At 35.5% G+C, this 14,340-nt stretch overlaps 1 protein-coding gene and 1 pseudogene across 1 annotated transcript in view; one reads left to right on the forward strand and one right to left on the reverse strand.

Annotated features, from left to right (window-relative positions):
- Positions 1-14,340, forward strand: part of Snx12 (sorting nexin 12) — an 89,377-nt gene that overhangs the window by 42,499 nt on the left and 32,538 nt on the right. The gene's annotated exons all lie outside the window — the stretch shown is intronic.
- On the reverse strand, positions 5,664-6,030 carry LOC114093127 (nuclear inhibitor of protein phosphatase 1 pseudogene; annotated as a pseudogene).

The raw sequence follows: 14,340 nt of genomic DNA on the forward strand, positions 1-14,340 counted from the left end.
TGAGATAATTGTAGCTTTAAAATGTATTGACTTTTTTGAATAATCGTTTTAACTTTTCTTTTCTAGGACCATTTGCAACCCACAATATACAGAGGACTGTATAGGATCTGCTTTAGTGTGAGGGTTTTGATCTTAATTGCCTTAACCATATTTGACATGATTGTGTTTATTTATAAATAAGATACATAGTTAGAAGCATAGAAGAAAAAATGTAAAGCAAAAATGATACTGGATTGGAGATGTAGAGCTCCAGTTATAAAAACCTAAAGAAGATTAACTGCCATGATAGTAATCTGACATATATTCAGTTCTTGCTACCATTCATTATGGACTGAACAAACATTGGAATAACTGGATATTGAGGTGCATAATTGTTAGTGATGTGTTAGACGAAGGGAGTTATTACAGCTATTTCTTTATTAACATCATATATTTTTAATTTATCAGCAACAGCAGAATATTATCACCATTCTACTCTGAAATAATATGGAGGAGTTTAATGGTTACCCTTATAGAGATGAAAGGGTAACAAAGAAGGTATTTCTTCTTTTCTGTCATTCTAGCAACCATCAGAAGAGATAACAAAAAAGCTGTTGCTTGTGGAGCCCTGTCATTTGTGACCTGGGATATTGAGCTCTTGGGCAGTCAGAATTCCAGTTCATGAGGCAATCTATGTGAACCTGGTCTAGCAAGGTGACTGGTCCCTATCCACTAATTATACAGGGCCTGGATCTCTAAAAGAGAACAAGAAAGAAAAAAGTAAATGAGGGAAATATGAAAAAAATATAGATATGAATCTTAGACCCTGGAGGATAAGTTAAGGCCCAGGTCACAAACAGCAAAACAGAGGGAAAGGCCCTGAGGGTTATGCTGGAATTCAGTACAGTGGTGTTCATGCAATATAAAAACTGGGAGAACTAGGAGAACTAATTTTGTTTTGAAACCTGGCTTGGCTTCAAGAATGAAGAAAATTAGGTTGAACTGTAATGAAAATATCTATGATGGCAAAGTTAAATAGAAGGGAAGTATGCTTTGAAGTTAAAATGGGTAGAAGTTTAATTATAATAAAGTATAATCCCTAATGAAATATTAGTTATATAGAGATAATCATATATTAAATATTTCTTTAATATTTAAAGGTTAGAAGAATGAATCCTTGGCTCTCCTGTTTACTAGTTGTGTGATCATGGGGAAATTACTTACCTTCTCCAAACCTCAGTTTTTCATTTACTGAATGGATTTATGATATTTATATGGTTGCTTTAAGAATTAAGTGAAAAAATATAAAGAACAGCATGGTACCTGGATCATCTTCAGAGCTTAATAAATAGTCACTATTATCAGGCAGTGGATAGGAGAATTAATGAGGTAAAAGTTCAATCATGTGATAGATTATTCTTCACAGGTAGGTATGCAATTAGTTATTTCTTGTCAGAGCAATTTGCAGAAGTTGCAGGGTCAGAATCTCTTTGTACATTTAGTACAAAATTGGCCCATTTGTAGAAAGGTAATTCCCTTTGTTTCCTGAATTTGTAATAAATTAGGTCCTTTATACACTTTCCTTCCAAAATAGCACTCTTTTTGTCGGGGGGGTGTTGGGGATTGAACCCAGAGCCTCATACATGCTAAGCACACTGTCTACCACTATCAACAGTAGTAATTATAACATTAATTTTAAGTTAGCATTTACCATTCATATTTTAAATGTTTTGACTAAGACCTTGAATTTTTAGGAAAATGACCAATGATGAGCAGGTTAGCCAGTCACGACGGTGACTGAAAAAAGAGAAGATGGTAAGAGTATAAAGGCTTCTTCCGTAGTCAGTACAGATCACCCTTTGGAAACTAATTCAATTGGCCATTTGTTTAGGTGGAGTGAAATAGGCTGTCTCACAGGAAGCCTAAAAAAGAGGTCCTCAAGAGGTTCTCTGGGAAGCCTATTGAAGTTAAGGGGGAAAAGGGAGATGGACTGTAGCTTTTATGGAACTAGATTTGTTAGGCCTAAAAATGAGCCATTCAGGATCAAGTTTAAAGACACTTTACAGAACTTTTGTTGTTATTTCACATTCTGTTTGAAGAGTCTCTGACTTGGCACTTTTTTTCCTTTTAAGTAGACTTTATTTTTAGAGCAGTTTTAGGCTTACAGCAAAAATTGAGCAGAAATCACAGAGAGTTTTCATATATTTTGTCCCCACCCATGCACATTTTCTCCTACTATCAACATCCCACACCAGAGCAATACATTTGTTATAATCAATGAACCATCACGATCAGGTTTCTAGTTTATATTAGGGTTCCCACTTGTTGTTCTGCATTCTATGAGTTTGGAAAAATGTTTAATGATGTGGATCTAACATTATAGTATCACACAAAGTACTTTCACTAGTGAAAATCCTCTTGGCTCCACATATTCCCCCAATTGCTAGCAACTATAGATCTTTTTCCTGTTTCCATACTTTTGCTCTGAGTTTTAAAGACAGTTTTATGGCGCTATAATTCATGTACCACAAAATTTACCCACTTAAAGTATAGAATTCAATTTAATTGGGTAAAATTTATGTACATAAAAATACTTTTTTTATTGTTGGTTGTTCAAAACATTACATAGTTCTTGATATATCATATTTCACACTTTGATTCAAGTGGGTTATGAACTCCCATTTTTACCCCATATACAGATTGCAGAATCACATCAGTTACACATCCATTGATTTACATATTGCCATACTAGTGTCTGTTGTGTTCTGCTGCCTTTCCTATCCTCTACTATCCCCCCTCCCCTCCCCTTAAAAATACTATTTTAGAATATACAATTCAGTGATATTTAGCACATTCACAATATTGCACAATCACCAGCTCTACCTAGTTCCAAAACACATTCATCATCCCAAAAGAAAATCCTATGCCATTAAGCTGCTACTTCCAATCCCCTCCAAACCCTTGGCAACCATTTCTACTTTCTGTCACTATATATTTGCTTATTCTGGATATTGCATATAAATGGAACTCTATTATATGTAACTTTTGAGATAGCTGACTTCTTTTACTTAATGTTTTCAAGGTTCATCCACATTGTAGCATGTTTGGATACTTCATTCCTTTTTATGATTGAATAATATTGTATTATATAGTAGTTTTGTTTATCCATTCATCACTTGATGGGCATTTGAGTTATTTCTACCTTTGGGTTGTTGTAATTAGTGCCACTATAAGCCTGTATGTACAAGGGTTCTGTCTGTGTGTGTGTGTGTGTGTGTGTGTGTTTTTTGCTGGAAATTGTATCCAGGGCCTAAAGCACGATATTCATTATTCTACCATTGAGCTACACCCCCAGCCCTGTGTACAGATTTTTGTTTGAACACCTTCTTTAAATTTTTGGAGGGTATATATGTAGGAGTAGATTTGTTAGGTTATATGGTGATTGTATAATTAATTATTTCCCACAGAAGTTGTACCACTTTATATTTATACCAGCAGTGTATGGTGGTTCCAATTTTTCCACATTTTTATTAGCACTTGTTATTATCTTTTTGATCATAGCTATCCTTGTGGATGTTGAAGAAGTGTTTTGTTGTTTTAGTGAACTTTTTGTCACTATAACAAAAATACCAGAAAAGAACAACTTAGAGAAAGAGATGTTTACTTTGGCTTATGATTTCAGGGCTGTGGTCAGCTGACTCCATTGCTCTGGGCCAGAGGTAAAGTAGAATATCATGGAAGAAGGGTGTGGTGGAAAAAAAAGCTGCTCAGCTCCTGGCAACTGGGAATCAGAGAAAGGGATTGAGGCACCAGGAACAAAATATAAATCCCAAAGGCATACCTCCAGTGACCTACTTCCTCCAACCACACAATACCTGCCAACAGTTTCCCTTAACAATACCATAGTTCTTTCACTTTATTACTCCATGAACTGGGCTTGGTGGTGCATTCCTGTAACTCCAGCAATTTGGGAGGCTGAGACTAGAGGATTCCAAATTCAAGTCTAGCCTCAGCAACTTAGCAAGGCCCTATGCAACATAGTGAGACCCTCTCTCAAAATAAAACATAAAAAAGGACTTGGGGATAGCTTAGTAGTTAAGTGTCCAGGGTTCAATCCCAGGTGCCAAAATACTCTTCTTCTTCTTCTTCTTCTTCTTCTTCTTCTTCTTCTTCTTCTTCTTCTCCTTCTCCTTCTCCTTCTCCTTCTCCTTCTCCTTCTCCTTCTCCTTCTCCTTCTCCTTCTCCTTCTCCTTCTCCTTCTCCTTCTCCTTCTCCTTCTTCTTCCATCAAATGAATTAAACCACTGATTAGGTTACAGCTCTCAGAACCTGATCATTTCAGGTTCCATTGCCTAACATGACCTCATATCCAAACTACAGCATGGGTTTCATTGTAAGTTTTCTTTCCATTCTCTTTCTTTCCCCCCTCCCTCTCTTCCTCTCTCTACCTTTCTCTTTGGTGCTTGGAATTTTTTTGACAAAGTTAAATTTACAAAGTAATAAAGGTTACAGGTTAAAAGTTACACATAAAGTATAAAAGGCCTATTACACAAATGTATAAATCTCTGTATAAAGCTCATATCAATGTGTCCTACCTTTGTCTCCTGTTTGTTAGCCAGGTCTTAGAGCTCTGAACAACAAGAGTTCTCAAAGGGGGCAGGGGAAGAGCTTCCAAACCAACAGCTAAAAACATCCCCTTAATAGACTTCAATTACTTGCAAAGTAAATCTTTTCATTTTTCATCTGAGTTGCCCTAACTAGTCATATCCTTTAAAAATTGCCTCATAACAATAAAAAAGAAAAGTAATGCCTTAGAAAGTAGAGGACAGTACTCTGAAATTAAATGGGAAACAGGCAAGTGGAATGCTCAGGTTTGACAAGAAAAGTTCATACAATAGTTTTAACTTAAACTATAAACCTGTGCCTCTGGCACTGGTCACAGACAAAGGGGACTCAAAGTATTCTCATTCCATTAGAAAGGACCAAAGAGAAAAGCCTAACCATTGGACCTCAAAACCAAAGACTTGAGAAAACATTTCTGAGTTTAAACCTTAGCTTAACTGAAGAATGCTAAACCTTTTTGATCATTCTGGGATCCATGGCAACCCTTTTGCTACCTGGGACTTGAAAAGGCAGTAAATATAAATGAGGCCGCAGGGACCCCTGAGAATGGTGAGGCTTCTGCTACTTCCACAGCTCTGGATTCAACCTGGGGTTTGTGGCCTCACATAAAAATGATCCTAGAAAGGAGAAGGAAGAACGAGGTAATAAAAGGCCCAGGAAAGAGCCAGGGCAGTCTACTTAAAGGGGCCTATGAAACCTTTCTCTACATGGAAAATGTTCTGAATACAGGGGTTTTAAAAAATATTTTTTATTTTTTAGTTGTAGTTGGACTCAATATCTTTATTTATTGATTTTTATGTGGTGATGAGGATTGAACCCAGGGCCTTGCATGTGCTAGATGAGCGCTCTACCTCTGAGCCACAACACCAGCCCCTGAATACAGGTCTTTATGGTATATTTTAGCCCCACTCCCAGTCTTACTATTACATGGTTAGGACCTCAGGAAACATTCTGAAAGATGATACTGCACACATGAAACGTTTTTCTCCCTAGTTCATTAGTACCCCATCACCCTTCCACACCATTTCCACTCAATTGCAGCCTTCTCCATGAGCAAAAATATCAAATCAGTAAGGAATATGTGGGCTTCTTGCCCAGCCAAGCCTATTTTGCATATTTCTTCTTGGGTTTCTTATCAGCTTCAGGGTTACAGACTGCAGGATTTGGTGTAGGGTTCACGTTCACTGCTGATGGCATGACAGGAGTCAAGTCCACATCAAGGGTGAGGTTTGGGTATAGCATAGGCAAATCACCAATGAGTGCTATTCCATGAATGCCATGTGGCTGGGAGCCTGCTTCGCTGTGTGTCAGGGCAGGACCCAGTAGAGTCCGTCACTAAAGGCAAAGTTCTGCATGATTCCTCCAGGCCCAGGGAGCCAGGACCCTCTACCCACTTCTTCTTCACTGGGACTACTGCAGTTTGCAACATGTTTTGAAGGGACAACTGAGGCATCCACATCCTTTGTGTTGATGTACTCATCACCCTCTCTGAAAGTCACTTGTGAGTTCTTCCTCTTCTTCTTTGGTCTCTGAATGTCCAGATTTCCCTCCTCAATGGTGAGGGTAGAAATCCACTTGTTGTGGAAAGTGTTCATCTCTATCAGGTTCTCAGTTAGTTTGTCTCCTTTGACTACATCCAGATGTAAACCAGTTGGGGGTTTTCCTGCCCAGGTCAGGCAGTCAAATGGTGCTTGGAATTTAACATAGGGCTTCTCACAAGTATAAACTTTACCACTGAGCTACACTCCCAGCCCTCTTTGTGGCTTTGTTTTATTTTGTTTTGTTTTCATTTTTTATATATTGGGGATTGAACCCAAGGGCACTTAACCACTGAACCACATCCCCAGTCCTTTTTATGTTTTTATTTTGAGACAGGGTCTCACTAAGTTGCTTAATTCTTCACTTAGTTGCTTAAGCTGGCTTTGAACTTGCAATGCTCCTGCCTCAGTCTCCCAAATCACTGGAATTACAGGCATGTGCCATGGCATCTGGCTTCATTGTGGTTTTGATTTATGTTTCCTTGATAGCAAATGATGTTGAATATATTTTCTTGTGCTCATTGCCATTGATATATTTTCACTGTAGAAATGTCTATTTGGCCATTATTGCATTATCCCTCTTTATCCCTGATAACTTTCCTTGCTCTGAAATCTACTTTGTCTGAAATTTATAAAGCTCCTTTTTTTGCAGGGCATTAGTATGGTATGTCTTTCATCATCCCTTTAGTTTTTGTTATTGTTTTTGGTACTAGGGATTGAACTCAGGGGCACTTAACCACGGGGCCACACCCCCAGCCCCTTTTTGTATTTTATTTAGAGACAGGGTCTTGCTAAGTTGCTGAAGGCCTCACTAAATTGCTAAGGCTTGCTTTGAACTCATGATTCTCCTCCTCCTGAGCCACTGGGATTACAGGTGGACACCACTGTGCCCAGCTCCATCCCTTTTTTAGGGGGGATGTACCAGGAATTGGACTCAGGAACACTTGGCCACTAAGTCACATTCCTAGCCCTATTTTGTGTTTTATTTAGAAATAGGGTCTCATTGAATTGCTTAGCACCTTGCTTTTGCTGAGGCTGGCTTTGAACTCAGGATCCTCCTGCCTCAGCATCCTGAGCCAATTACAGGCATAGGCCACTGTGCCTGGCACACAACTGACTTTTAAAGTGATCATTGATATAGTTGGATTGTATCTACATATTTGTTACCATTTTCTACTGGTTGCCATTGTTCTTCCTGATTTTATCTTTCACTCAGTTTCTGATTTTTGTGATTTTATTTTATTTTTTAAAATTCTATTTCTGGGGATTGAACCCAGGGCTTCATACACACTAAGCACATATTCTACTACTGCTATACCCCAGCTCCTTTTGGGGTTTTAATTAAGCATTTGACATTATTTAATTTTCTCTCCTTTCTTAGAAGATCAGTTATACTTTTTCACATTTTTTTTTAGATACTGGGGGATTGAACCCAAAGGCACACTACCACTGAGCTACATCCCCAGCCCTTTTTATTTTATTTTGACACAGGGTCTTAGTAAGTTACCCAGACTGGCCTCAAACTTGCAATCCTCCTGCCTCAGCACCTATGTAGCTGGTATTACAAGCATTTGCCACCACATTTGGATTTTTTTAAAACTATTTTTAGTAGTTTCCCTAGAATTTTCAATATACATTTGCAATTAATTCAAGTCCACTTTCAAACAGCACTGTCCTGCTTCACAGATACTATAACTACCTTATTATAACAAAATCCTCATATCTCCCTTCTATCTCTTTTGTTATAACTTTTACTCATTTCACTTATACATAAGCATAAATAAACATATACATACATAAGTATATGTAATGCAATACCTTGTTACTATTATTTTGAGCAAACAGTTATCAGTCCTGATCAGTAAAGAATAAGAAAAATATTTTCATTTACCTTTACTTATTCATTCTTCAACACACTTCTTTTCCATATATATATATATATATATATGTATATATATCAATATATATCAATATATATATATATATATATATATATATATATATATCAGTTTCTGATCTATGTTATTTTTCTTCTATCTGAAGAACTCCTCCTCCTCCTCCTCCTCCTCCTCCGAAATTGAACCCAGGAGTGCTTAACCACTGAGCCACATCCCCAACCCTTGTTAATTTTTTTTTTTTTTTACCTTTGACACAGCGTCTCACCAAGTTGCTTAGAGCCTTACTTGGTTGCTGAGGCTGATTTTGAACTTGTGATCCTCCTGTCTCAGCCTCCTGAGCCACTGGGATTACAGGCATGAGCCTGGCTTGAAGAACTTCTTTTACTATTTTTTACATGATAGATCTATTGGCAAAAATTTACCACAATTCATGCTTGAAAAAGTCTTTAATTTCCTTTCACTTTTGGATGATAACTTTGTACCTTACAGAATTTTAGGTTGTGGGTTTTTTTTTTTTTTTCCCTCACAGCACTTTAAAATATTTCACTCTGCCCTTTTCTTGCTTCCATGGTTTCTGAGAAGTTGAATGTAATTATTTTCTTTCTTCCTCTATAAGTAAGATGTTCCCCACTGTCTTCTTTTAATATTTTTTAATCTTTTTTTTTTTTACCAGAAATTGACCCCAGAGGTAATTAACCACTGAGCCACATCCCCGGCCCCCCACCCCCATTTTTTTTTTTTTTAATTTTGAGACAGAGTCTTGCTAAGTTACTTGGGGCCTCACTTAGTTGCTGAGGCCAGCTTTGAACTTGCAATCCTCCTGACTCAGCCTCCCTTGCCACTGATATTATAGGCATCGGTTTTATCTTTGTTTTTTCCATTTGATTGTGATGTACCTAGGTATAGAGTTGTTTCTTTTATTTTTATTGACATTTATCTTATTATTATTCTATGAGCCTCTTGTATGTGTGGTTTTGTATGTGACATTAGTTTGGGGGGCATTTATAGTCATTATTGCTTCAAATATTTCTCCTGTTCCTTAGTCTCTTTTCCTTGGTATTTCCATTATGTGTACATTATACTTTGTAATTGTCCCATAGCTTGTGGATATTCTGGGTTTTTTTTTCAGTCTTTTTTCTCTTTTTCTTTCAGTCTTTTTTCTCTTTTTCTTTCAGTTTTGGGGTTTCCTATTGACATAGCCTCAAGGTCAAAGATTCTTCTGTCAGTCATGTTCAGTAATATTAATGACTCTGTCAATGGCATTCTTTGTTTTTGTTGCAGTGTTTTTGATTTCTAGCATTTCCTTTTTTAGTCTTAGAATTTCCATCTCTCTGCTTATATCACTCATCTGGGCTAATATATTGTCTATGTTTTCCGTTAGAGCCTATAACATGGTATTCATAGTTGTTTTAAATTTATGACCTGAAAATTTCAAAATAACTGCATATCTTATTCAGGTTCTGATGCTTCTTCAGTCTATTCAAACAATTTTTTTGCCTTTTAATATGCCTTGTAATATTTTGTCAAAAATCATATAGAGTACTGGGTAAAAGGTATTGCAGTGAATATGTTTACATAGTCATGTGCTGCATAATCTTTTGTTCAACAGTAGATTGCATATATAATAGTAAGTCCCATAAGATTATATTGCCTATTGACATTTTAGCCAGATTTATTAGGCTCTGATAAAACTAGAAGAGGTTAGACTCTGATAAAGTAATTTCTCTGAAGGCAGGCCTTGTTTAGTAGGATAGAATGCTCTGGCATATCTCAAAATGGATACTTTATTCTTCTCCCTGCTGAAAGCCCAAGGAGAACTTTACTGTGAGAACATGGTAGAGCTCCTGGGAGGTAAAACTCAAAGCATGCCTCCACTATAACTCTGGAATTTTTATTGTTCTTCTTTGCCCATCCTGAGCCACCAATTTATAATTTATGGTTCTCCTATCCTGGTTCCTGTGGAGGTCTCTTTTGATAGGTTTCTACTCTGGTAAGTTGTTACTCTGTATGTCTATCTACCCTTCCTATTATTATGGGCGCACTGGTTTATCTTGTGACTTTGCTTTTTTGAAGAATTGTTGGTTTTTCAACTTCTCTAGTTTTTTACTTGTTAAAACAGAGTGGTGACTTTGAAACTCCTTATGTGCTGGGCCAGAAAAAAGAAGTCTCCTTTGTCCATTTTTTAATTGGCTTGTCTTATAATTAAGTTGCAAGAATTTATATATTTTTGATGCAAGTACCTTAACATATATATGATTTGCAAATAGTTTCTCCATTTATGTGAATTGTCTTTTCATTTGAAGCACCAAAGTTTTAAATTTTGGTTAGGTCTAATATATCTATTTTTTCTTTGGTTACTTGTGGTTTTAGTGTCGTACTGAAGAATCCATTGCCAAATTCAAGGTCACAAAGATTTACAGCTATGTTATATTTGTCTTTGATCTATTTTTTAATATTTATTTTTTAGTTGTAGTTGGATACAATACCTTTGATTTTATTTATTTATTTTTATGTGGTGCTGAGGATCGAACCCAGGGCCTCACATGTGCTAGGTGAATGCTCTACCGCTGAGCCACAACCCCAGCCCTTGTCTTTGATCCATTTTGAATTAATTTTGTATATTATATGAGGTACGTGTCCAATTTCATTCTTTTGCTTGTGGCTATGTAATGTGCCCAGCATCATTTGTTGAAAAGACACTTTTCCCCTATTGAATGGTCTTGGTATGCTTCTCAAAAATCAATCAATTGACCACAGATACATGTGTTTATTTCTGGACTCTCAATTCTAGTCCTTAATTTTATTCTATTGATCTATATGACTATCCTTACGCCAGCACCACAGTGATTTGATTAGAGTAGCTGTGTTGTAAGTTTTGAAAAAAGGAAGTGTGAGTCTTCCAGTTCTGTACTTGTTTTTCAAGATTGATTTGGCTATTATGGGTCTCTTGAATTTCCATTTGAATTTTAGGTTCAGCTTGTCAATTTCTGCAAAGAAGCTGGCTGGAAATTCAATGGAGATTGCATTGAATTTATAAATCAATTTAGGGAGTATTGACATTTCTAACAATGTTATGTCCAATAATCCATGAAATGGATGTCTTTCCATTTATTTAGGTTTTAAATTTTTTTTTAGTTGTAGATCATAATACCTTTATTGTGTTTGTTTTTATGTGGTGCTGATGATTGAACCCAGTACCTCACACGTACTGGGCAACCACTCTACCACTGATCTACAATCCCAGCCCATATTTAGGTCTTATCCAAATACTTTCAACAATGTTTTCTAGTTTTTAGAGTGTAAGTTTTAGGTTTTTTTGATAAATTTATTTTAAATTATTTTTTATACTATTGAATATATGGAATTGTTTCCTTATTTTCATTTTTTGGATTGTTCATTGCAAACATATAGAAATACCACTTATTTTTATCTCATATCCTGAAGTTCTGCTGAACTCATTTATCCTTATCATTTTTAGTGGATTTCTTAGGATTTTCTTTATATAAGACTATGTCATCCACAAATATAATTTTACTTCTTTTTCCCCCCATTCTGGATGCTTCATATTTCTTTTTCTTGCCCAGTTGTTCTGACTAGAATCTCCAGTACAGTGTCTAATATAAATAAAAGGAGTAGACACATGTTTCTTTCTTCTGATCTTAAAGGGAAAACATTGTTTTTCCATTAAATATTATGTTTGCTGTGAGTTTTTTGTACATGTGCTTTATCATTTTGAGAAATTTCCCTTTGTACCTAATTTATTGAATGTTTTTTTTTTAAATCATGATCCTATCTGCATCTAGTGAGATCATTTTGTGTTTTCCCCCTTTAGTCTATCAATATAACATATTATCTTAATTAATTTTTAGATTTTAAACCAACCTTGAATTACTAGAATAAATCCCTTTTGGTCATTTGTAATTCTTTAATATAGTGCTGGATTCATGCTGCTAGTGTTTTGTTGAGGTTTTATGTCTATATATAGAGAGATTATAGGAAGGGAGGGGAATGGGTATAAGAAAGACAATAGAACGAATCAGACAAAACTTTCCTGTGTTCATATATGAAAACACTACTAGTGTAACTCCATAGCATGTTTAACCACAAGAATGGGATCCTACTTAGAATAAGTTATACTCCGTGTATGTATAATATGTCAAAATATACTCGAGTATCATGTATATCTAAAAAGAACAAATAAAGCCAAAAAATAAAGAAATTGTAGTTTGTACATTTCATTTCCAATGACATCTTTGGGTTTGCTATTAGGGTAATTCTGACCCTGTTGAATGAGTTGGGAATTGTTTCCCTTTCTTCCTTTTCTTAAGGGAATTTTTGAAGAATTGGTATTATCAGCACATCTGTAATCTGAAGTACTCAGGAGGCTCAGTTGGGAGGCTCATAATTTCAAGACCAGCCTGGGTAACTTAGTAAGGACCTGTCTCAAAATAAAATAAAAAGGACTGAAAATATAGCTCAGTGAAAGATTACTTTCCTAGGATGTGGGAGGTCCTGCATTCAATCTAAATACTGAGAAAAAATCAGTATTAAATATTCCTTAAATGTTTGGTAAAATTGACTAGTGAAGCCAATTATTCTTGGACTTTTCTTTGTAGGAAGAATTTTAATTACTAATTCAATTTTTTATTTGATTAGCTCTATTCAGCTTTCAATTTCTTTCTTCTTGAATAAGTTTAGTTATTTTGTGTCTATTAATTATCCTTTTCATTTAGTCTATCTAATTTGCTGACACAAAGTTGTTCGTAGTATTCCTTATTATTATTATTATTATTATTGATTGAACCCAGGGCCTTGTGCAAGCAATCTACCACTAAGCAAAACCCCAGCCTCTTTTTTATATTTCAAATGTGAATAATGATGTCCCTACTGTCATTACTGGTTTTAGTAATTTTGAGTCTTCTTTCCCTTTTTTTCAGTTATACTAGCTGAAGGTTTGACAATTTTATTTTTGTTTCATTGATTTTTCTCTATTGTTTTCTTGTCTCCATTTCATTAACTTCTATTGTAATCATTCTTACTTTCTTCCTTCTGTTTACTTTGGGTTAAGTTTATGTTTCTGATGTCTTCAATTGGAAGATTAAGTTGCTTATTTGAGATCTCTCATTTTTTCCCACATTTTTATCAGGGAATTATAGTTATACATAACAATGGGCTTTGTTATTATATATCAGTGCATGTACAAACAATATAACAATATAATTTGGCCAATATCACTACCCAACACCACTTCCCCCTCCCCCTCCATCTCCCACCTTGGTCCCTTTTCTCTTCTGATCTTCCTTTAATTTTCTTAAGATCCACCCACCTCTCTTTTCCTTTTTCTTCTCACTGATCTTCTGAGTTTGACTTATTTCACTTAGTATAATGAGGTCTTTCTTTTTTAATGTAGTAATTTATAGTTATATTTCCTTTGTAAGCACTTCTTTAGCACTATCCTATAAGTTGGCATGTTGTGCTTTCATTTTTATTCATCTTGTAGCACTTGGTATAGATTCAAGCCTTTTCAACCTAATAGTTTACTTTGGAGGAATTATTATGAGTACCTGGCTTGTATATCAACATACAAATTGTACCATCTCCTTTCGAAGACATTCGATCCTTTCACTACTGGGAGCATATAAACTTGCATTATTTACTATTTGTAGCCTATACTATATACTTTCAGACTTGTGACTCCTACAGGTAATAGAACATGTCACTTGCTTATTGTAATTGTCTCTGACTGGATTTAGAAGCTATATATCAACAAAGTAAATGGCATTTTAAAAGTATCACTTAGAATATTATATCTGTGTTCTTAAAAATTATAATTATTAACACATGATGCAAATTAATGGGAGTCACTCTGATATATCCATAACGTTTACATTATGCATTAATCATGTCCATCCATCCTTCTATACTGTTCCCCTTCCCCTCCCTCCTCACACATCTCTGCTCACTTCCCAGTCCCTAGTAATCCCTTTTCAGGCCTTTTTTTTTTTTTCTTTTTTAGCTTTCACATATGAGAGAGAATAAGTGATACTGGTCTTTCTATGTCTGGTTCATTTTGCTTAATATGATATATCCTCCAGTTCCATTAATTTTTATTTGCAAATGACAGAAGTTCATTTTTCTTTATGGCCAAATAATTCTTCACTGTGTATATATACCATATTTTCTTTGTCATTAATCTGTTGACAGACATCTAGGATGATTCCATATCTTAGCTATTGTGAACAGTGCTACAGTAAACTAAGGCATATAACTAACTTTTTGTGTGCCAACTTCATTTCCTTTGGT

The sequence above is a fragment of the Marmota flaviventris genome, chromosome X (assembly GCF_047511675.1).
Source record: "Marmota flaviventris isolate mMarFla1 chromosome X, mMarFla1.hap1, whole genome shotgun sequence".
Taxonomy (NCBI): Eukaryota; Metazoa; Chordata; class Mammalia; order Rodentia; family Sciuridae; genus Marmota; species Marmota flaviventris.